The following is a 24,325-nucleotide window of genomic DNA, read 5'->3' on the forward strand; positions in this document are numbered from 1 at the left end:
TGTGAACTATTTATTGTCTGTGTTTCACTTCCACACATAGCTACACCCCAAACAAATATTTCCAGAAACTACTTCATAACACTTAAATCTACATTGCATGTTAAATTTCTCTTATTCAGAAACGCTTTCCTTCCTGTTAACAGTCTTCGTTTTATATCCTCTCTGTTTCGACCATCCTCAGTTATTTTGGTGCCCAAATAGCAAAACTGATCTACTTCTTTCACAGTCTCATTTTTAAATCTAATTCCCTCAGCATCACCTGGTTCAGTTCGTCTAATTACCATTGTCCTTGTCTTGGTTTTCGTGATGCTCATCTTATATCTTCAAGATGCTCTCCATTCCATTCAACTGCTCTCTCAAGCCCTTTATGTCCCTGACAGAATTACGATGTCATTGGCACACTTAAAAGTTTTATTTCTTCTCCCTGAACTTTAATTCCAATTTTTCTCTGTTTTCTTTACTGCTTGCTCAATGTGTAGACTGAATAAGATTAGGGATAGGCTGCAACGCTGTCTCACTCCATTCTCAACCACTGCTTCTGTTTCATACTCCTTGACTCATAACTGCCGTCTGGTTCTCATACAAGTTGTAAATAGCGTTTCGTTCTCTTTATATTACCCCTTTCTTAAGAATTTTAAAGAGACTATTGCAATCAAAATTGTCAAAAGCTTTCTCTAAGTCTAAAAATGCTTACACTGTCTTCTACGAGAGTCCTGGTATCAGTATTGCCTCACGAGTCCCTAAGTTTCTCCGGAATCCTATCTACCCTTAGGTCGGCTTCTACCAGTTTTTCCATTCTTCTGTAAAGTATTCGTGTTAGTATTTTGCAACTATGACTTGCTACACTCATAGCTCGGTAATTTTCGCACCTGTCAGCGCCTACTTTCTTTGCAATTGGAAATATTATATTCTTCTTGAAGTCTGAGGCTGTTTCGCCTGTCTCATACATCTTTCTCACCAGATGGAATTCTTTTGTCATGGCTGGCTGTCCCAAGGCTATTAGCAGTTCTGACGGAATCTCGTCTACTGCCGACATAACCTTACGGTGCTGTGTCAGATTGTTGCAATATCATACCTGACGTCTCACGTGCATCTACGTCCTCTTCTACATCTATGATACTGCCTTCAAGTTTATCTCATTTGTATATACTCTCCATGTACTGCTTCTACCTTTCAAATTTCCTTCCTCTGAGTTTCCCATCTGAGCTCCTGATATACAGCTGATTCTATTTTCCCCAAAGACTTTTTAGATTTTCCTGCAGGTCGTATCTCTCTTCCCCATAGCAATCTATGCTTCTAAATCCTCACAGAAATGTGAAAATATGGCCTCTTAAGTTGGCCAGAAAGAAAAACTAGGACGGGCTAGACCATAGGGATTTGTCACTTGTTCATTCACTAGTACAACATACAGATTTATTTTGCAAGAGCTGAACTGCAGTAAACCCAATTAAATCTTTAATTAAACAACAATTAATTTGAATATTGAACAATAATTAATGATGACAGAAAACTTGAAAGTATAACTCGCACCCAATCACTGTTTGCCAGAATATAAAATAAAGGACTAATGATACAAACATCAAACCAGTTTTAAAGAGTCATAAAGATTATCAAAGCTTCATGAGCAGAAGACACCATTAAAAAAATTGTTAAAAATGAACATGTCACATAATAAGCCACTGCCAATAAATTCTTGTGCAAAACTACCAAGCGACCAAAGAAAGAGAGCAATTAGTTAAAACCTCATAAAACAGACGCCGCAGAAAGGCTTAAAGGGTCCCACATTAATGTTCAAATAATTAAAATATACATTAAATAGGAATGAACGGCGAGATCTGACCCTCTAGTAAACTGTTTAAATAACTTAAAGAAGAGATAAGGCTGTAAAATGTGAGTATCTTTGAATTAACAAATAAAAGGATTCAGAATTGCTCTAAAATTTCAACTTTAAACAGTTGCATTAAATGTCACGGCGCCTTTAGAAGAAATTAAATCGCAGAAGACAGATAGCGCGAATTTACGCTGCCCAAGTATTGTGCATAATTCGCACAAACAGGCAGCTGTGTGAGCCGACTTGGGTGGAGAACGAGTGGGCCTGGCAACGATCGGTAAACATCAGATGAGCACAAATAAATGTCATTAACTGCAGCCTTAAATAACGTCAAGAACGTAGTAAATAATGATTACTCTCCCAATAGTTCATGGAATTTCTTACGAACCACTACTCGTAATTTAACAGTCTTCTAAGAATTTAACGGAAACTATGAGACACCACTTGCGGTTGGCTTAAGGAAATTTCTAAATTAAATAGTTGTACCAAATCCTGCTGGAACACATGATTAAGCCAACTCCGTGCCAATTGACTGAAATTCTACGGCTCCTTGGAACGTAAGCAGGCCAGGCCATGCTCAGAACGGTCAATGTGTTCTGAAACAAGCTAAAATTTCAATGTAAACCACTCGGATAAAAGAAACAAACGATATATATGACATGAAGCAGGACAAACGGTGCATTAGCCTCCATCAGTAAGTAAAAGTACAGAAAGACGGTTAATGTTCCGCCAAACTACAACTACAAATTGAGCACAGCATATATTGAAATTGTTCAAATTAACACTAACCCTGATAACATTCCCACAGCACAGAAGTCCACTTTCACTGTGACAATATTAAACAACGAAGAATACTATGCGCTGCAACTAATACTAGTTGGTAGTTATTTGCCTCAAGGACGATGAGAATTAATAACAGGCATGTAGAAGCACTTAGACAAACGTATATACTGCGCTGCCACCGAACTTTACACCAAGTTTCCTTGTAGAGACTTTAACATTAACCCAAATTAAAGGCACCAGAGACAGTTAAAATTCACTGATCAATTTTCCAGTAAGATGCAATATATGACGATCTAAGTAAAATATTTAATCGATGTTTTTTTAATAAATTCTGGCTCATACAATTCAGCCCGAAAATTCCAAGCAATATACAAAGATCTAATGAAAATATTTAACGGGTCTTTTAACACACACATTTTGGCTTCTACACTTCAGCCTGCAAATTCCATGGAGGCGCAGACTTCAGTACCAATAAACAAAACCGGCGCTTCCAGAAATTGTGGTAAAAACAGCCTAGGGCGGCTCGGCGGGTTTTCAATAATCCACTGCTGAGGTTCCTCGGCACGGCAAGCAGAACATAAGCCCACATGACCCCTGTGCGTCCGTTCCAGTTTACGAAACCACAGAGACAGGTGGATGGCGGCAAAATGCCTCCTTTTCGCTTGGCTACTCCACAGATGCTCCCACCGTCATACTAACTGTCACACTGCCCCTGCGGACACAGCCAGCCGGCCCTCCAGACCAGGCCAGAGGGAGCTGAGCTCGCACGGCATCGTAGAGCCAATGGTAAAGAGCATATCGATAAGGATACTGTACGAGCAGCCGACAACGTTCACTGACATTTGTCCTCTACCCACTCCTCCTCAGCCGTTATGCACTTATTGTCAGTATCATACCTCAGACGTTTGTATTCACTTTTGCCTACTTCTTTGGTTATATTTTTGTATTTCCTCCTTTCATCACTTAAATTCAATATATTTTGTGTTACCCAAGGATTTCTACTACGTCTTGTCTTTCAACTTATTTGATTCTCTATTGCCTTCAGTGTTTCGTCTTTCAAAGCAACTCATTTGTCTTCTACTGTGTTTCTTCCTCCTGTTCTAGTCAAATCTTGCCTAAGGCTCCCTCTGAAACTGCGATCAACCTCTGTTTCTTTCATTTTATCCAGACCCATTTCATTAATTTCCTAGATTTTTGCAATTCCTTCAATTTAATCTACATTTCATAATCAATAAATTGTGGTCAGAGTCAACATCCTCCTCTGTAAAAGTCTTACAGTTTAAAATTTGGTTCCTAAATCTCCGTCGTAGCAATATATAATGAATTTGAAACCTTCCCGGTGTCTCTAGGTCTCTTCCATGTGCTTAACTTTCTTTCATGACACTTAAACCAAGTGTCATCTTCTTCTGCTCTACGCAAAATTCTACCAGCCAGATTCCTCCTTTATTTCTTTCTCCCAGTTTGCATCCACCTACTACTTTTCCTCCTCTTCCGTTTCTTACTATCGGATTCCAACAGAATGTCACAATTACTGTTCCGTCTCCCTCAACTATTTGATTAATTTCTTTTACCTCATCACACACTCCTTATTTATCTTCGCTATGATAATGCTTATGTTATTCTGTTAATACCAGTTTATTCACATCCTTATTTTGTTATTCATAATAAAATGTACTCCTGCATTACTCCTGCTTTCTTTCGTATTTACAACCTCACACTCAGCTCACCTATTCCTCCGGTAACCGAATTTTACTAATTCCCACTATATCTGATTTCAACCGATCCACTTGCCTTTTTAAATTTTCTGACCTGCCTACCCAAATAACGGATATAACATTCCACACAGCGGTGAGTAGTATCTGAGTAGTATCCCAGTTTTGTTTCTCCTGATGTCGACAACCTCCTGAGTAATCGCTACCAGGAGATCCGAATGGGGGACAATTTTCCATTCAGAATATTTTACCCAAGAGGAAGCTATGGTTCAAATGGCTCTGAGCACTATGGGACTTAACAGCTGAGGTCATCAGTCCCCTAGAACTTAGAACTACTTAAACCTAACTAACCTAAGCACATCACACACATCCATGCCCGAGGCAGGATTCTAACCTGGGACCGTAGCGGTCGCGCGGTTCCAGACTGTAGTGCCTAGAAGCGCTCGGTCACCCCGGCCGGCAGGAAGCTATCATCATGTAACCATACAGTAGAGCTACAATCCGCTGCTTTTAGCCGTTCGCAGTACCAGGACAGCACGACCATTTTGGCTGATTTTGATCCCGCCAACTACTGAAGAGGCTGCTACACCTCTGCAGGAATCGCACTTTTAACTGACATCTTAACAAATATCAGGCAACGGCCTTGCCGCAGTGGATACACCGGTTCCCGTCAGCTCACCGAAGTTAAGCGCTGTCGGGCGTGGTCGGCACTTGGATGGGTGACCATCCGGGCCGCCATGTGCTGTTGCCATTTTTCGGGATGCACTCAGCCTCGTGATGCCAATTGAGGAGGTACTCGACCGAATAGTAGCGGCTCCGGTCAAAGAAAACCATCGTAACGACCGGGAGAGCGGTGTGCTGACCACACGCCCCTCCTATCCGCATCATTAACTGAGGATGACACGGCGGTCGGATGGTCCCGATAGGCCACTTGTGGCCTGAAGACGGAGTGCTTTAACATATATCCCTCCATTGTGGTTGCACGGCTCCCTGTATATCTGAGGCAGGCAAACCACCGTAACAATGTTGAGGTGCATGGTTCATCTTTATTTATGCACAGCTGTACTACCTTTTCTCAACTCGGAAATATTTTAAACATAGTTAAAGGTGTATAGTTTGATTAAAACTATTAATATTCCGTACTATTGTGCAATAGTACAAAGCCGATATTCTTGAATCTTTGTGGTCGGTAAGTGAAGTGTACGAATAACAGTCATATCGACAATAACGACTGTCACTTATGGCAAGTTTAGATGTATTGATTGGACGTCAGTATCTCTCGGATCATGGTGTGGAGTAGCACTGAATAATATTGTTTTTAGTCTCAAATATTAATATTAATTTTGAATATTAATTGTTAGAAATAAAACTAGCGACATGGAGGCAGAAGAGTACTATTGGAGATTTTTTGCTGCACTTTTATTTCATTCCTCGTAGCTGTATAAATCGCTGAGCAGAACAGGAGAGCCGGAAAAAAAAAAAAATGTGGCAATTGTGATCTCGTGCTCAATTCGGCGTGAGTCATTAATGTAAGTGCTGGTGTGGAGTTAGTCAAATCGCCGGTGAGGGGCGTCTGCTTGTTTCACACCCATTGGCGATAATTATGGACCGGGCGATGAGCCCGCGTCCATACTGCGCCCGATCCGACTGCTGGGGGGGCGACAGTCGGCGGGGATCGCGGCAAGTTTGGCGCGGCGGGGCAGGAGGGTGGGACAGAGGGGTGGGGGATCGGGTGAAGTTCACGCGACGCCTCTGTCTGCTCCCTCTCTCTCTCTCTCTCTCTCTCTCTGTCCCTCACCTCTGTCTCCCGCTCTCTCGCTCTCTCCTCCATTAAAACTTGCGCCATTCACTTAGCGCCGAATTAAATCCCATCGCCGCATTCCGGCAGCCTTACTTAATTCCTGGGCCGCGCCGTTGCAGGCAGTTGCCAGCAGTTGTCGACGCTCCGTCCTTCTTATCAATTTCCATTAACAAATCCCGGCTCGGCAGCCCCGCTGTCTCGTCACCTCACCCCCATTCCGCTGCCGCCTTATCCCGGCGCCTGGGATCCTGTATTGTATAATTCTCTGCTAAATCCAGACATGGCGGCGCTCGCCGACTACAATCTGCTAATTCAAACAAAGCGACTGGGCCGGGCCGCCTCTCGGTCGCCCCGAGCCGCCTTTCTGCTGTGCGCTGACAAACGGAATGCCTGCGCGGCCCTGCGCCTCCGCCACAGTCGTCGTCATCTCGTGTCGCGCGTTGTGCCCCACTGTACAGTTCTGCGCCGCGCCGCGGTGCGCTATCCTCCGCGGCAGCAGCTGTCAGCGCCAGATACCGCTGCCGCACAGCACGAGCCCCCTCACGCGGAAACACGCCGCGCAGGCGCTGCTACAACACCAGAGACCCATCTAGAGGGCACTACTGTGCACTATTGTGCTCGAAATTAGGAAGGAAGGTTTCGAGTCCAACATTCCGTCAACACAGCGATCATCAGAGACGGAGGGCAAGCTCGGGTTGCAAAAGGATGGGGAAGAAATTCGGCTGTATCCTGTTCAAATGGACCACCCGAGCATTTCCCTGTAGCGATCTTTAGGAAATAACAAAAAACCTAAAACTGATCGGCAAAGATGGGGATTTAAGTCGTAGTCCTCCCCAATGCCAACCCAGGGTTGCTTGGTTGGTTTGTAGAAGGGAACAAACAGCGAAGTCATCGGTCCCATTGGATTAGGGACAGATGGGGAAGGAAGTCGGCCGTGCCCTGTGAAAGGATCAGCCCCGGCATTTGGCTGAAGTGATTGAGGGAAATCACGAAAAATCTAAATCGGTTGGATGGACGCGGGTTCGTACCGTCGTCCTCCGAGTGCGAGTCCAGTCTGCTAATCACTATACCACCTCGTTCGTTCCAGTCCAGAGTACTAACTAGTCTCAGAGTTTCAAATTACGTGGAATAGCCATTGTGTACATGTCTATCTATATCGAAACGGGCATGCTCTGCCTACTTCTGTTACCATGTCTTGTATGTAGAACAGATGAAACCATCAACACCAGTTTCGGTGTTACAATATACCACCGTAAGGGCCATAGAGACATCAAACATATCATCTGTTACACTGTACAAAATAAAACATCTAAATATTTCCAAGTATTTATAAAAATAATTTTATAAGTTAACCACATCAGGACCATGGATATATCAGACATACCACTTGTTGCAAAGCACAAAATAATACATCTAAATATCTCAAAGTACTTAAAAAATTCATGAATTAACACTAGAAGTACCGGACTTCGCCATACCCCTAGTAATACCATGTGCGTCATTTTTTACCCATAGTAGGAAACCACTGTTTTATTAGTATTTTAAGTTCCGCTTTGTTGACAGTATGTTCAGGAAGACTGTGAAGTGTAACAAAAGAACAATTTGGTCTCTGAAATGAATAGCATAGTGTCGAACATATATTTTAAAAGACAATTTTTGTTTTGTTTTAAATTTTACAGAAGAAATTCCAGTGTTTCATCAGTCATCATTAAAACAAGTAAGTAAAACAATGTTGCAATGTTTTTCTTTATAAAAAGGTTGAAACAGAATCAAAACATTTTCTTTATGCTAGTACCAAAAGTATCTTTACTAAAACAGACAAATGAAGCGCAGAGTATTTGTGAGAGATTCTAAAACGCAGCAGGTGACTGAAAAGCTCTGTGTGTTTCCTTGCTTATTGTAATCGGGAAACTAAATCATAAGATCAAATAACTTTAGTCTATAATTATAAATATTTAGAAATCTTGAGGAACAAAGACTTGACAGAATTACCTAACATGGGATGGGCTCACAGTTCAGACATTGGACAAAAGTTTTTGCTTGGCAGTATTTGCACACACATTTGTTGCACTTGAAGCTTACGTTTGATGATTTATTCCCATTTTTTGTTTTGTTGTTTGCAGGAAACCTGAATTTGATAACACCTTCTATTTCCATATTGGCCAGCACCGGTATGGGAGACGGGAGATTGGCTCCTCACTGCAGTTTGTAGAAGGCAGCAAGTTCATCTGATACTGTGAAGATAAAGTCTGGGTGTGGAATCTTTGGGGTGATTAACTTAAAATATGTGTGAGCACTGATCATGGCAAGGTCGAGAATATTGTAGAAGACACACACAGGCCATGATAGGTGGGTGCCAGCTTGGGCGCTGTAGTGTCTAGCCATTTGGTCAACTATATCGACTCCACCTTTAGTTTCATTATAAAACTCCACAGTTTCTGAAAGTTTCTTCTCAGTATCCTCAGTCAGCTTACATCTGGCATGCACGTTGCTCAGAAGAATATTATTTCTTTCTTTTCCACTTGGTAGGCTATGAGACCCCCATGAAACATGGACCTTGGTGGGGGAAGCTTGCGTGCCTCATCGATACAGATAGCCGTACCGTAGGTGCAACTACAACAGAGGGGTATCTGTTGAGAGGCCAAACAAATGTGTGGTTCCTGAAGAGGGGCAGCAGCCCTTTCAGTAGTTGCAGTGGTAACAGTCTGGATGATTGACTTACCTGGCCTTGTAACACTAACCAAAACGGCCTTGCTGTGCTGGTACTGCGAACAGCTGAAAGCAAGGGGAAACTACAGCTGTAATTTTTCATGAGGGCATACAGCTTTACTGTATGGTTAAATGATGATGGCTTCCTCTTGGGTAAAATATTCCGGAGGTAAAATAGTCCCCCATTCGGATCTCCGGGCGGAGACTACTCAGGAGGACGTTGTTACCAGGAGAAAGAAAGCTGGCGTTCTACGGATTGGAGCGTGGAATGTCAGATGCCTTAGGTAGAAAATTTAAAAGGGGAAATGGATAGGTTAAAGTTAGATATAGTGGGAATTAGTGAAGTTCGGTGGCAGCAGCAACAAGACTTCTGGTAAGGTGAATACAGGGTTGTAAATACAAAATCATATAGGGGTAGTGCAGAAGTAGATTTAATAATGAATAGGAAAATAGGAATGCCGGTAAGCTACTACAAACAGCATAGTGAGCGCATTATTGTGGCCAAGATTGATACGAAGCCGACGCCTACCACAGTAGCACAATTTTATATGCCTACTACCTCCGCAGATGATGATGAGATTTATGAAATGTATGATAAGATAAAAGAAATTATTCAGATAGTGAAAGGAGACGAAAATTTAATAGTCGTGGGTGACTGGAATTCGATAGCAGGAAAAGGAAGAGAGGGAAACGTAGTAGGTCAATAAGGAATGGGAGTATGGAATGAAAGAGTAAGCCCCCTGGTAGAATTTTGTACAGGGCATAAATTAATCATAGCTAACACTTGGTTCAAGAATAATAAAAGAAGGTTGTACACATGGAAGAAGCCTGGAGACACTGGAAGCTCTCAGATAGTTTATGTAATTGTAAGACAGAGATTCTGGAACCAGACTTTAAACTGTAAAACATTTCCAGGGGCGGATGTGTACTCTGACGGTAATCTATTGGTTATGAACTGTAGATTAAAACAGCAGAAACTGAAAAAAGGTGGGAAAATGGGGAGATGGGACCTGGATAAACTGAAAGAAACAGAGATTGTAGAGAGCTTCAGGGAGAGCATTACGGAACGATTGACAAGAATGGGGGAAAGAAATACAGTAGCAGAAGAATGGGTAATTTTGAGATATGAAATAGTGAAGGTAGCAGAAGATCAACTAGGTAAAAATACGAGGGCTAATAGAAATCCTTAGGTAAAAGAAGAGATATTGAATTTGATGAATGGAGAAGGTACGAAATTGCAGTAAATGAAGCAGGCAAAAAGGGATACAAACGTCTCAAAAATGAGATCGACAGAAGAGCAAAATGGGGAAGCAGGGATGGCTAGAGGACAAATGTAAGGATGTAGAGGGTCATTTCACTAGGGGTAAAATAGATACTGCCTACAGGAAAACTAAAGAGACCATTGGTGACCTTGCCGAGCTGTACAACACCGTAAATGATGAAATGTCACAGTAGCGTTTAGTCCATCGACGATTGTGGAAGGTGGTATGGACCTCGAAAAACCCTCATGAGTCAAAAATGTCTTATGTAGTACTTCTAATGTTAAGTACATCAATGTCAACTAATTCCAAGTACATATGTGCATGTGGCCAGCATACCATCAGATGTTAAAAAAAGAGAGGAACTACTTAGGTTGTCTGTACTGTGTCATAACTATTGTGGTAAAATATCGAACAGCCTACATTATAGATGTGTTTCTTGTGTAATGCTTCATATGCAGTGGTGATGACAGGTAAGCTACAGACTGTTGTGGCAACTGTTCAGGAAACCTGAACAGCTTTACAAACAAGTTAACACAGTAAACAGAACATCTACCGAGCTTGCATTTCCCCATGTGTATGAAGACTCATTTCAAACAATGCAGCATTAAGTAAGTCCAGTTCTAAGTGTCAACAAGAATGAGGCTCTCTAAAACAAACACAAATGTTGGTGTGGAAGCAGCTGCTAGACGGCGCCTGTGCAGCATCACATAAAAAGATGGCTCTAAGTTAGAGTTGGCTGTGTGGTTGCTGACATACATGCTATATCGTCTCAGAAGAGGGCGCTCACTATATGGAGATGTTGGCAGCTTTCCTCAGCATCAGTGCACCGTCAGGTTCGTTGAATTCTGCATGACTACTGTTGGCATCTGATGGAAACTTGCAATTCCACTGCCAGCTTTGACATGCATGAAGTGCTATCGATACATGACACCACAGTATTGCTATGCAGAAGCTGTACAGACATATATATAAGTGAAAATTTTTTAGATGGTGTTATTCAGTAGAGTCTAAGAGGCATTGGGCTACGTTAACCCTATGAGGCACCGTGTATTCCTCTTGTGTCGGTCGCTTATAACATTTCACATGCTGCAATGCGTGATGTACCGCTTGTAAGAAGTAGGACTGAAAAGTATCATAAAACGAAACATTACAGATAGCTAAAGGTGTTAAAATAGTTTATGGAACGGTAAACGTCCACTCATTTAGGGTAGAATCATTATTTGTATTGCATTAAGTTACACATGTCTTTACAACGTCCAACGAAAGCTAATATGCAACCTGGATAAGACCTCTATACACATAGCACACCATGATACAGGGGCAACTTACTAATTAGGCCACTTGAACTGTACAGCTGCCCTCCCCAAAGCACGGCAAATACATGTAACCACATATTATACCGTATCTATATAAGCTTGTTTTGTTTAAAATATTGTTGTTTGAATATTATAAGCTTCTTACCAGTAAACCTTCATCATAATTTACTCCATTTTCGGCAATCAGACTGTTTAATCAGTTGTGCAGCTCACACACATTGGTCGCATTCATCTTCTATTGAACATAACTGTTTATCCTAATGTGTATATCCATAGCTGCATTTGTTATTGATAGTACATACTATTACTGGCAAGGGAATTGTTGGAAAATAACAGTTCAGATCAAGATTCGAGACACTCTTGAAATTTATGTTTTCTTAGCACTCATTAAGATTTCTATCTTTTAGATACACACTCCTGAAATTATAGTTCTATGTTTTGTACATAGTAAGTCTATAACAAGCGGTCATTATCCTGTTATATGAAAAAATTAACGTAAAATACATTATGGGTAAATAGCTTGTGGAATCGTTTAGCCACTCCCATGTATACTAACTGTATTGTATCCACCACAGTATCTCAAATGTACATCTCAAGCCCATATTGCAACTCCTTGACTCGGCACATTTTCTACTGATAAGTCGAACAACCGCTATCGTTCTCACTAGCTGGGATGAACTCAAACATCAACAGTGGAAGTAAGGGTACACTGCTCTAGCAAAGGTAAGCAGTATTTTTGCAGTATGTTAGTCAAGACAGATATAATACCGGTAATTCCACGTTTAACATGACAAAAAATTAACTTATTCCTTAGCTCCCATAATGGTTTTACTATTCCAATTCATACATCACAAAAAGTCTTTCGCCCATGAAAACATAGAACCGAAAATTTATGAAATCATTACTTCATGGTACCAAATTTAGTTCACACATATGTGTATACAGCACAAGTAATCATGAACTATCCCGTTTCATGTAGCCAGAAGTTTCATTGCAGTACGTACAAGTAGAAAATTATCTGTCATAATCACTACTTTCAGACCGATTTTCTCTTGCGTATTCTAAGTCAGAAATTCGTGTGAAGATATATTTTGTATCAAGCTATCGATCTCCGTTTGCTTGGCTGACATTGGCACACTCAAAAGGAATTTATAAGGAAGCACTTTAACAGGACAGCTGCAGCGGCCAGTGGGAAGTGCATACGCAGTGTGTTTCTCTAGAAACGATCAGTTTTGAAAGCGCAATGAAGGGTCTAGTTGGACACTAGTGATTGGCATTGGGTGTTGTGGTGAGAGACTTTTATGGCTGACCATGATTTACGTGGAACTGAAGTAAGATTCAGTTATTTGTTTTCAGACCTAATGCTATGAATGGTTGCCTGTTTTATCGTTCCTATTGCAAGGTTTGGCGTAGTGGACTTTATATCTGTTAGAACTATAGTGTATATTTATCTAAGTTGAGTTAAAACATTTTTTATCTGGTGAGATAGCTATTTTAGAAATACGGTGCAGAATCTGGTTTGCACTAATCTATCCAAATTTGAGGGCGTTTAAATTTAACGCGGTTGTGCTTAGTTAGATTTTTTCTAACTTTCTCATTCATATGGAACTATTTTTCTCCAAACACTTCTTCTACAATGATATAGTACTACATGAACGGATGTTGTGTGTGTCATGGTGGTCGTAATTATGCTTTAAATGCCATTACGTATTTTCTTATTACTGGATCTAAGGTTTATTCGTGATCACTTGCCACTACTTCGAAACTGTTATATCTTTAAGACTGAATGTGCACTCCTGAATCAACATAAAAGTATCAAGTAATACAGTAATTTTTTTTGTTTTCAGTAGAGATACCAACTTTTCTAAACCCTTGTTTCAATCAACATATAAATTTTAAAAAGTCAATGAGCAGTATGTTTTGTCTATTTTTCTTTGCCTGTTTCTACAGTCCAGAAGATAAGTCCGCAGTGGGAGTTTCTGAAGGGCTGTCAGTTCATCACATTATTTATGACATAACTGCTTTGTGTCTCTGAAATTCAGATTCCTAAATAGACAGATTAGACTAAAAAATTGGACTAACTGTTGAACCACTGCTCATAGCCATGCTGAGTCACTTGCACTTTATTAACGTTAGGCCTTGTGCTTCTCACAGTTCATCCAGAGAATTCAGTCAAGAAGACATTTATGCCCATTATTTTAACATTACACAGACTGAGCTATTTCTGTTCTACTTTTTCTCTGTTCCTTTAAAAAAACATGTAGTGAGATAGCTTTGTTATATGGTTTCATGGGTCTAAACGTCTCAAGAAACGGTTCTTGTAATCAGGGCATCTTTGAGACACATGTTTTTACGTAACCCAAGAATGAAAAGGCGGAAGGGTAGCATCTGGGGACATCCTACCAGGATATGATTTCGGAATTTTCTGACCATCCTTTTACTACTGTATCTTTCATCAACTCCTGACAATGTAAATATATTACATTTTTTTTAAACCCGTCAGGATTGCCTGCTAATAAATTTTCTGATGAGCACAGTTTAGTAGTTAATTGTAACTTACGTCGGTTTGTATCTTATTTTCTAACAAGATATGAATTTTGGTTTTTCTGATCGCGCATTAGTTAGTGTAGCTTTCATCAAGTCCTTTCATGGTCATTTCTGGATCTTGACAGGTCTGATAAACCATGTTTAGAACATTATTCGCTTGTACAGATTTTGTAGTCATTTCATGTTGTCCCTGTCCAAAGGACTATTGCATATGGACTTCTTGATTGTGAATTATTTTGATGGATACATTTTTCAGCTTAATTGCAAATTGTATTACTTCAGGTATTTCAGGTCAATGTAAAAAGCATTTACGTATGTGAGCACACTATTCAGTTATCTCAGTCACCGAATATTTCATATTTTTTATCTGATTGCATTGCATTTGATGCCTGTATATTAGAACTCATTATGTATGCTGCTGGTGTTTCGCTGGCTGCGAACATAGTTACTTTGTGTGGTACTCTTCTGCAAATTTCAGATTTCTGTTACATTTATTAATGGTTAATTTGTGATCCATTCTGTGCAATTATGAATCTGAAACAATTTCATTTTTTCAGCATTAATTGAAGTACTGTATGCTTGCTTCTCAGAATTTAAAAAATTATTATTCACGAGTTTGTTACTCTCTTTGGTTTTATCCATAACGAATATGATGTTATGGTTGTAAAAATCAATCTTAATATTTAGAGTCTGACACCTATTTACTGTGTAAGCAACATTTATCTTCATCTTCGAAATAACATACAACAATCTCTAAACGTCACCAATATAAAAAAATAAACAAGAAGAAAAATAGTAATAGAATAACCTGACCACGCCACTGTAGCCGTGACCTCTTATGATGTACTTCCACATCACTGTCGACTGATGAAGTAGTTTAAACAGTATTCTGTGTGTTGTGCTAGGTACTGGCGGTGTTACAATAGCAGCTATATGCGTACACAGTCTGTGTATATTCGTTGAAGCCACATCCCGTCGGCAAACACAGGTATACAACGAGTGCGTGCTTGTGAATCTTAACATGACATACGAAGAGAAGACCGAAGGAAGATAGACGTATAACTATGCCGGGTAGCCAAGAAGTTCAAATCCCATCGTGAACAGAATGCTTTAAAGTCCCTAAATAATAATCAGATGTTTAAAAAGATTTGAAGAATTTCTGAAAATGTTATTTATATCACCTGTACTCTGTTCGCTTCGTGTATTGTGACTACCAACGCTATTTTAGTACTCTCCAATTGTAGTGGCAGATCTAATGTCTTGTCTTTATCTTTCATGTGTAAAATTGCGAGATTTACAACAATTTCCACCTTGGAGTGCCCGCTTTCATGAATATGCAAAGCTACGGCTGAGAGCTCGAAACTACTAAGCCGAAAAGCGTCCTTATGTTCTCTGTACTTTAATTTAAAGGACCTATCAATTTGGCCTATGTATGTCGAATTACACATGTTACATTGTATTTTGTATACAACAGCCCTTTCGTATTTATCGATTTCATGTTGTAAATTGTTTCTTAGCCTAAATCTAAACTTGTTGCTTATTTGAAATGCCTCATCGACTGTAAAAGATTAGTAAAAATGGGCCACTTTCTGAGAACGATTACCGTTGCATTGAACTATGACGTTCCTCCTATTTCACACAGCATTCTCCTTAACTTCGTGTACTGTTCTTGCGTAGAGATTTATTCATGGTATTTTCTTGGGAAGTTTATCTCAGGGTAGCTGTTTCATGATGTTCACTCAGTCGTTCTTCTCGGTCATTCATGGGGTCTTTAAATGCTCTATCTATTAGACAGCAAAGGGCTGAAAGTTTGTAGCTATTGGGATGACAGGGTTTAGTTTACATCAAAATATCTGTCGTTGTCGGTTTCATGAAGGGTCTGAAGGCGTGCCTTCCATCTTGCTCCGTAATGTTAAGATCGAGAAATTGCAGTTCACCATTTTTCTACTGCTCTACAGTGAATTCAGTTTTCTCAAGTAAGTTGTTAAATACATTTACAATTTCGATAACTGCTATGTTCCCCCATCGATCAGAAGTAGCATACCACCTGCATAGCAGTTGTAGTGTAAAATTTTATCTGCTGGATATTTTGTGCTTCAAGATGGTTAGTGAAGTCGTCCCTTGTGGTTTCAGATATAATGTAGCCCATAGCCAGTCGGGATTTTGCACATAAAATTTATTTCTAAGAGAAGAAATTTCATTACTTATATTCAAAAAGTGATTTGACCGTAGAATAGGAAAAAATTGGCGAACAGCAATTTCATGATCTTAATAACATGAAGCCAGGTGGCAGGCTTGGACCCAAAGTGCGTAGGGAGTCGACATCAGCAGATAAGTTGATAAGCAGTAAATGTCATTCAGAAAGTCAAAAATATTCTGCCTTTCTGTGTCTAATGGCTAGAGTGTTTGAACTCCCGATGAATGAGCAACAGAGAACGAATGAACTAAACCTCATAAAACATCTAGCCAGTGCTACGGTTTATTCTAAAACTCTGAGAATACGCAAAAACGGTGCAAGAACATACAGGAGAACGCCGCGTGTAATACTGAGTCGAAATTCCATACTTTGGTAACTATTTTCATATATTTTAAAATCGATGCCGCATTTAAAACCAGCTGTACGCTGGGATTTAAGCTAATATGCAATTTACAACTTGAAATCGGCATATACGGAAGGTCTTGTATCCACAAAATTCAGTATAAGAAGTGTCATGCTAGCTACATAGCACAAACTGATGAGTCCTTTACGTTGAGGAATGAGGAATATAGGAACTCTTTTCGGCTTATCAGCGTCGAGATGTCAGCCGTAACCATGCATATTCATGAAACCGGACACTCCACATTGGAAACTAACGATAATCTTACTACTTTACTTGCAGACGATAAAGGCAAGAAACTGGATCTGTTAGAACAAGTACAGTTACGATAAATATCGTACTACACACAGCTTAGAGGTGATACAAATACTTTTTGCACAAAATTTTTGAAAACTTTTTAAGTATCTGTTTGTTGTTTAATGACGTAACAGATTTCTGTTCGCGATGGGATTTAAATTATCGGGCTATCCGGTATGGTTATACATCTTTGTACCGTCGACCTCCTCTTTAGATTTCATCTTAAGATTCACGAAGTGCTCACTCGCGGTATTACTGTGTTTGCCTGCGGGATGTGACTTTCAGGAAGATACACGGGCCGTATACACATTAGCTGTTATTGTGACTTTGGCAGTACCCAGAACAACATCTGGAACTCCATTTTAATTTATTTTATCAGCTCACTCGCGGTATTACTGTGTTTGACTGCGGGATGTTACTTTCAGGAAGATACCGGTCTTACAATGCGTTGGCGTCATTTACAGGAAGACAGGAAGACAGTCATAGGGGGTTAGTAAAACCAATGAAAATTAGTACTAATGAATTATGTGAACCAATAGGATGACAGATGAGGGTTGATACTGAGAAAATGAAGTCTGATTATGAAGCAGTAAAAGGAAACAAATCGACAATAATCTTGAGAGATCAATAAGGGAAACAAAACACAATCAAAATATATGACTACTGAATTACAGGAGCAAACTGAGGTACGGAATGCTGTTACACAGGTTGACGAACTGGCTACTGTTGTAGTTCAGAAAATTGTTAGTTTTGGCCAGAGTTCAGATGCCACATAGCCAGACAGTGGTTGTGATTTTGTGGAGGCTATAGCTTTTCAGGAGGAGGCAGTTATTGAACTTGCTCACCTCTCATTAAATGTGAGACAAGAGCAGAAGAAGAACCGGAACCAGGGGTACTTACAGTGACTTTACAGCCTTGTTTATGTGATAATGAGATAGAGAAGGAACAATGTGAACCAGGCATAAAACCTCCCAGGGACATTGTTGAAAATAGTTTACTATTAGGAAAGAAGGTAGTAAATAAAGTTTTAGTGTAGCAAAGTGATTTCACAGCTACTGTGGTTACTTTCATTGGTTCCTCTTATTAAACGTGAGTGTGTTTTCGTCAACAGTCATACAACGAAAGGTTAAGCTTCCAAAGATGTCATGACTTTTCTCAAAACAAACTGTGCTCGTTTCTGTGGCCAGATGGATAATAGGCGATGCTTAATTTGATGTATTCTGAATTCGAGGCAATGCTTAATTTGAATTATTCTGGTGACACCAGGATAAATGGGACTCTAATGTGCCTGCAACTTCGTGGGTTTGATATTAGACGCTTCATCTATCAATTCGTGTGATACCACTGGTAAAAAATGCGGAGAGAAGCTGGCGGAAAGTGAGGTATAAAGATTACAAGGTTTATACTTGGTCCAGCATCTGACTCGCTGTCAGGGAATGTGTCGGTACCGTACCTTCTGTTATTAAGCTGAAAAAAGTCATGGGATGCCGATACGTACCATTAAAGGTGGCAGTAGTATCACGTAACCAAGGAATAAAAGGGCAGTGCATTCGCAGACGTGTCATTTGTACCCAGGTGAAAAAAATTTCGACGTCGTTATGGCCTCACGACGGGATTAACGCGGAATAGTAGTTGGAACTAGACACATAACACGTTCAGCTTTAGAAATCGTTATGGAATTCAATATTCCGAGATCCACAGTGTCAGGTGTGTTCCGAGAATAACAAATTTCAGGCATTACCTTTCACCACCTCCATCGAAGTGGTCGGCGGCCTTCACTTAGTGACCGAGGGCAGCGGCGTTTGTGGTTTGGTTTGGCTTATTTGGGGGAAGGGACCAAACAGCGAGATCATCGGTACCATCGGATTAGGGAAGAATGGGAAACGAAGTCGGTCGTGCCTTTCACAGGAGCCATCCCGGCATTTGCCTGAAGCGATTTAGGGAAATCACGGAAAACCTAAATCTGGAAGGCCGGACGTGGGTTGGTAGCATCGTCCACCCCAATGCGAGTCCAATGTGCTAACCACTGCGCCACCTCACTCGGTCGGGCGTTTGTGTAGCGTTATCAATATTAACATACAAGCAACACCACGTAAAATAACCCCAAAAATCAATGTGGGACGTATAACGGTCGTATCGGTTAAGCCATAGCGTCGTAATTTGCCATTAATGGGCTATGGCAGCGCGAGTGCCTTCTACTAACAACTACAACCCTAGACAACTACAACCCTAGACGACCGGACAATCGTGACCTGGTCAGATGAATTCAGATCTGGGCTGGTAAGAGGTGGTGGTAGGGTTCGAGTTTGGCGAAGACCCCACGAAGCCACGGGCTTAAGTTTTCAACGAGACACTGCGCAAACTGATGGTGATTCATGATGGTGGGGCTGGGTTTACATGGGCTGGACCGAATAGTCTCGTCAAAATGAACTGATCATTGGCTGGAAATAATTGAGACCACAAACAACCATTCATGGACTCCATTTTATCGATGAGAATGCGCCGTGTCACGGGGCACAGTTGTTCGCGACTTGCTCGAAGGACACACTGGACAGTTCGAGTGAATGCTCTCTACACCCACCTAAGTTTTATGGGACATAATCAAGAGGTCAATTTGTGCACAGTATATTCTTCAAGCCAGTCGCGAAAGACTTTCCACCAGCTTCGTTCCGCAATTTTTACCAGTGGTACCACGCGAATTGAAGAACGAAGCGTCTCATACCAAACTCGCTTAGTTGCAGGGACATTAGAGCTCCATTTATCCAGGTGTCACCAGAATAATTCAAATTAACCATTGACTCACATACAGAATACTTCAAATTAAGCATCGCCTAACACCCATCTGGCCACAGAAACGAGCACAGTTTGTCTATCAGAAAAAGCATGACATGTTTGTAAGCTTAACCTTTTGTTGAATCACTATTGGCAAAAAACACTCTCATATTTAATAAGAAGAATCAATAAAAGAAACAACAGTAGCTATGAACTCACTTTGCTTCAATACAACTTTATTTACTATCTTTTTACCTAATCGTAAACTATTTTCAACAATGTCCCTGACAGTCTCTAAGCCTGGTTCATGTTGTTCCTCCTTTATCTCATTATCACATAAGCAATGCTGATGGTGATGGTGATTCATGATGGTGGGGCTGGGCTTACATGGTCTGGACTCTATCTTCTCGTCGAACTGAACTGATCATTGACTGGAAATGGTTGAGACCATCTTTATTTTCCCAAACAACGATAGAATTTTTATTGATGGCAATGCACCATGTCATGGGGCACAGTTTTCGCGACTGGCTTGAGGAACACACTGGACAGTTTGAGTGAATGATCCGAACACCCATCCAAATTTTATAAGACATAATCGAGAGGTCAATTTGTGCACAAAATTCCGCTCCGGAGACGCTTTCGCTGTTATGGACGGCTATAAAGAGAACATTGCTGAATATTTCTGCAGGGGCTTCCAATGCATTTGTGAGGGGGACATATGTTTCCAAGGTCGTTTCGGCTATGCTGCACTTACATATCCTCCTCAGAGCTCCAATATCTCCCTATGCGATTTAAATAATTTTGGAGCCCTGAAGAAAGACGTTCGTGACCATCGATTTGTTTCAGATGCAGAGGTGCATTTCTGGCTACAATTATGGTTCCGTACGCAGTGTCAAACATTTTTGAATGAAGGCATTAGCCGTATTTTCTTACACTGGTATAAAAGTATTAACTGTTATGGCCTACACTTTTAAGTAATAAATAGTTTTCTTACTTTTTCATGTGTTTCGTTTTCATTTGAGTGCCCCTTATATTCTCTGTAAAATATCTCATGTTTTTCATTATGTGCGAGTTCATAGTCGTTTTTATATCTGGGCAGTTTAGGTGTTTTTTTTGTGTAGAAAGCAGCTTCAGTGTGTTCCCATTTGAGTGAATTTCTCAAAAACTTTATTTTGTGTTTACAGGGCAACTGTCATTTGAGAAAATGGTGTCTTCCATGTGAGTAGAAGTATGTGATGTGGTTCAAAAATGGTTCAAATGGCTCTGAGCACTATGGGACTCAACTGCTGAGGTCATTAGTCCCCTAGAACTTAGAACTAGTTAATCCTAACTAACCTAAGGACATCACAAACATCCATGCCCGAGGCAGGATTCGAACCTGCGACTGTAGTGGTCTTGCGGTTCCAGACTGCAGCGCCTTTAACCACACGGCCACTTCGGCCGGCTTATGTGATGTGGAATTCAATGTTATTGAAGATTAGGACTTATGTAGAAGTGTACAGTGATTTTTCAATTTCGAGCATTAATGTGATAATTTGGGATGACCTTGCTCGTGATGTTTTAATTATGACAGTGATTATGTGTGATACGTATTTTCCCACATTAACTTTTATTAATTCATTAAATGATTATCTGCAAGTTTTATGCAATTTCATCTTCGATGAATATTATCTGGACCTGGCACTGCAGCACTTGATCATGAGTGGACGTTTTCTGTGTAGCGAGGTTTAATACATGAGGTGAATGATATGTGTGCCTCATCTGATATGTAGTGAATGTTGACCTTTTCTTGAATTTTCTTTCTGGATTGGATGATTACAGAGTTTTTCAGCCGAAATGATAGTTCTGTAAGTGCATGTCGATGAGCGAATTTTGATTTGCAAGTGGCTGTCTTTAGGGCTGTTTGACATGTGTGCGTGATGTGAAGGACATGATGCATACTCCATCCTTAATGAATCATTGGAAGTATACTGGGAGGATAAATGGGAATCTAAAACGAATCGTTGTTACTGTCTTAATCCTCAGAAACATGTACTGACTGGGTGTATGATGAGCATATTGAGGACAAGGTCACTTCAGCTGTCGCAGTGGATGTTTCATCTTAGTTTCTGTGCTGTTCTATATCATTGGTCGGTTCTGTGTCCAGCATTGTCGACCTTTTACAGTCTGTGGATTTGGACTGAAAGCTGTTTAAAAAAAAGTTAGTACTCTGTAAGAAAATGTGTTTATGTCTATGTAAAAGAACGTAAATTGATTAAGACAGGCTGTGTGCTCGACCATAAGCTGTGTCAGGTAAGGAATAATTGAGATTAAAACCTGATATGGCTTATGTAGCAGTGACACTTCAGTATGTTTCTTAATGGCCGCTCTGGATTATGATGGTGTATAAGATTGTTAGCTTTGATGTTTTCAAATGAAGAATGTAGTTAGTTTTGCTTGACGTTGTGTTGATAACTGTTTACGAGGTTATTTGATATGTTTTTGTGTGCTTATAATTTCCCCGAAAAGTAGAGGATGAGAGGATGAAACACTGAAGTTTGTGATTTTCATGTGGATATCTCGTGGATTAGGAGGAGGTATGACGATGATCATTTGTTTCCCCACAAGTGGAGGTCGTTACTGGATGATGTCTCCTGGTATAGTCATGATTAAAGTTGGGCAGTAATCCAAATGACTGTTCACTGCTTAACCTTATTCTGGAGAATAGGACTTATGATTTCTGGTGCCTGAAAGAGTAGTACAATATCTCTTCGAGTTGATGATATTTATAAGTGTAATAAAAGAATAGGACTACTCCCTGCAGTACCGTTTATTTATTTTGCTACTGGTAGGTGCAGTGCAGCCTATTCCTTTTTTCAAGGTAATTAAGAGAGTACAGCTGACTGGTTAGATATGAATTTTATCATTTAGGCCACAGTAGGATTCAGATATTTTGTAGTACTGTAAGTTTAGAAAGTAGGTTGGTTGGTATTTATTTTATGGAGTATGAGGTGTCTTAGTATGTTATCATGCATATATATGCAGATTGGCTGATGCAGAAATGAAGTGTAATCACCACAGAACTAACTGAATTGTAGTTTACTGGTACAAAAATGCTAATTAAAGAAATAGGATATCGAATATTCGTGTGAAGATAACTTTCCCTCAGTTTTGGTGAGGTAATTATGATCATTTTAATGGTAACTGAATGAACGTAAATGACTGAAATAATATGTGAGCCGTGTTGACTTACAAATTTATCAACATTTTTAAGTAAAAGAAATGTATGTGTGTGGTGAATTAATTGATGACTGAGGTCTCCCAAAGTTTTTTGTGTTTTCTTTCTCTTCCTTCACAGAATGGTGTTAAGTGTGAAGTGATGTAAGCTGTCCAACCAGACAGTCTATGAATTTCAACTTTTCCGCTGTTCTATAAATGTTTCCATGATATCCATTCATAAAGAGTTTGCAACAATATTTCTTTGTTTTTAGTGAAGCTATCTGGATGATCTATACCGTAACATCGTAAATTTTCATTCTTGGCTAATAATGATTCTTGTAGTGGAGCTATTCACTCTGACTGTTATATTACTACTCTTGTGTACTCTCCATGGTCAAGTCTCTATTCTTTCAGTTTCCTTGCATATTCCTGGTAACCTTTTATGTTCTTATAACAGCTGTAAGTGATTGGGTGATGAACTTTTGCACTGTTTATCCATCGCTAGATGTAAGTGATGAGGCTATACACATCCTACGGAAATGATTATGATGTGTCATTATATTCCATTAGCCACTGAAAAACCCAGCAATGTACAAAGAAATATGTATAATTACAAATGTATAATGTACAGGATACAAATTAAAATACATGTTCCCAGACTGTTTTCATGTGCTAAGTGTAGCTGCTTCATGTGTCTGCAATACGATTTGGTAAATGCAGTAAAGAGTAAATGTATTAAAACTTCATACGTCATGTTGCAATTTTTCATGTATTTCACTTCAGAATTCCCTAGATCATTCAGCTCATGAGTTTTCCACTGTCAAAGCGCACTTTACACTGCAACATCTTCCTGACACATCTGCAACACAAACCACATTTCACGAGCCTATGTGCTAGCTACCGATATACTGCCAAGTAGTATGTTAGACCGCTTACAGCTCTACATTGCAACTAGTAGATTTAATATATGTATGGAAGTTACTGTATCATAATTTTCAACAACGAAACAAGTCAACATAAATATTTCCGGATAACAAGTTTTTCGTAAGTAAAGTGAATCATATAGACTGAAACAAAACTCTTAATTTGAGCAATATGCAATATGCATATATTTAAATATCATATGACTAATACACAGAGTGAGATAACATTCATTTCAATCCATAACACATTATAGCTTGTTGCGTATTAGATGGGCCTTATACAAAAATTAAGGGTGTTCCTCGTCTCATAAAATTGCGTGCCTCGCTTTGTACTAACTTTTGCTGGAAACTTTGTTTTGATATTATGAACCATTCACAAAATAAAGTGGGTGCTACATCTTCCAAGGCTCAGCCTCTGTACACACATGTATATTAAACGGTGTCGCTAACAGTTGTCAGGCGCATTCTGTCTCTCTCTCTCTCACCCCCCCCCCCTCCCCCACCCTGTTACGATTCATTTGAACTAGTATGCGGGTCTCTGCCACTAGGCCCTTGGGTAGCGATGTGAATAGCTCGA

At 40.0% G+C, this 24,325-nt stretch overlaps 1 pseudogene; it reads left to right on the plus strand.

Moving 5' to 3' along the window:
- The first annotated feature begins 4,959 nt into the window (after positions 1-4,959).
- On the plus strand, positions 4,960-5,077 carry LOC126485263 (5S ribosomal RNA; annotated as a pseudogene).
- The last annotated feature ends 19,248 nt before the right edge of the window (positions 5,078-24,325 follow it).

Source organism: Schistocerca serialis, chromosome 6, assembly GCF_023864345.2.
Source record: "Schistocerca serialis cubense isolate TAMUIC-IGC-003099 chromosome 6, iqSchSeri2.2, whole genome shotgun sequence".
NCBI lineage: Eukaryota > Metazoa > Arthropoda > Insecta > Orthoptera > Acrididae > Schistocerca > Schistocerca serialis.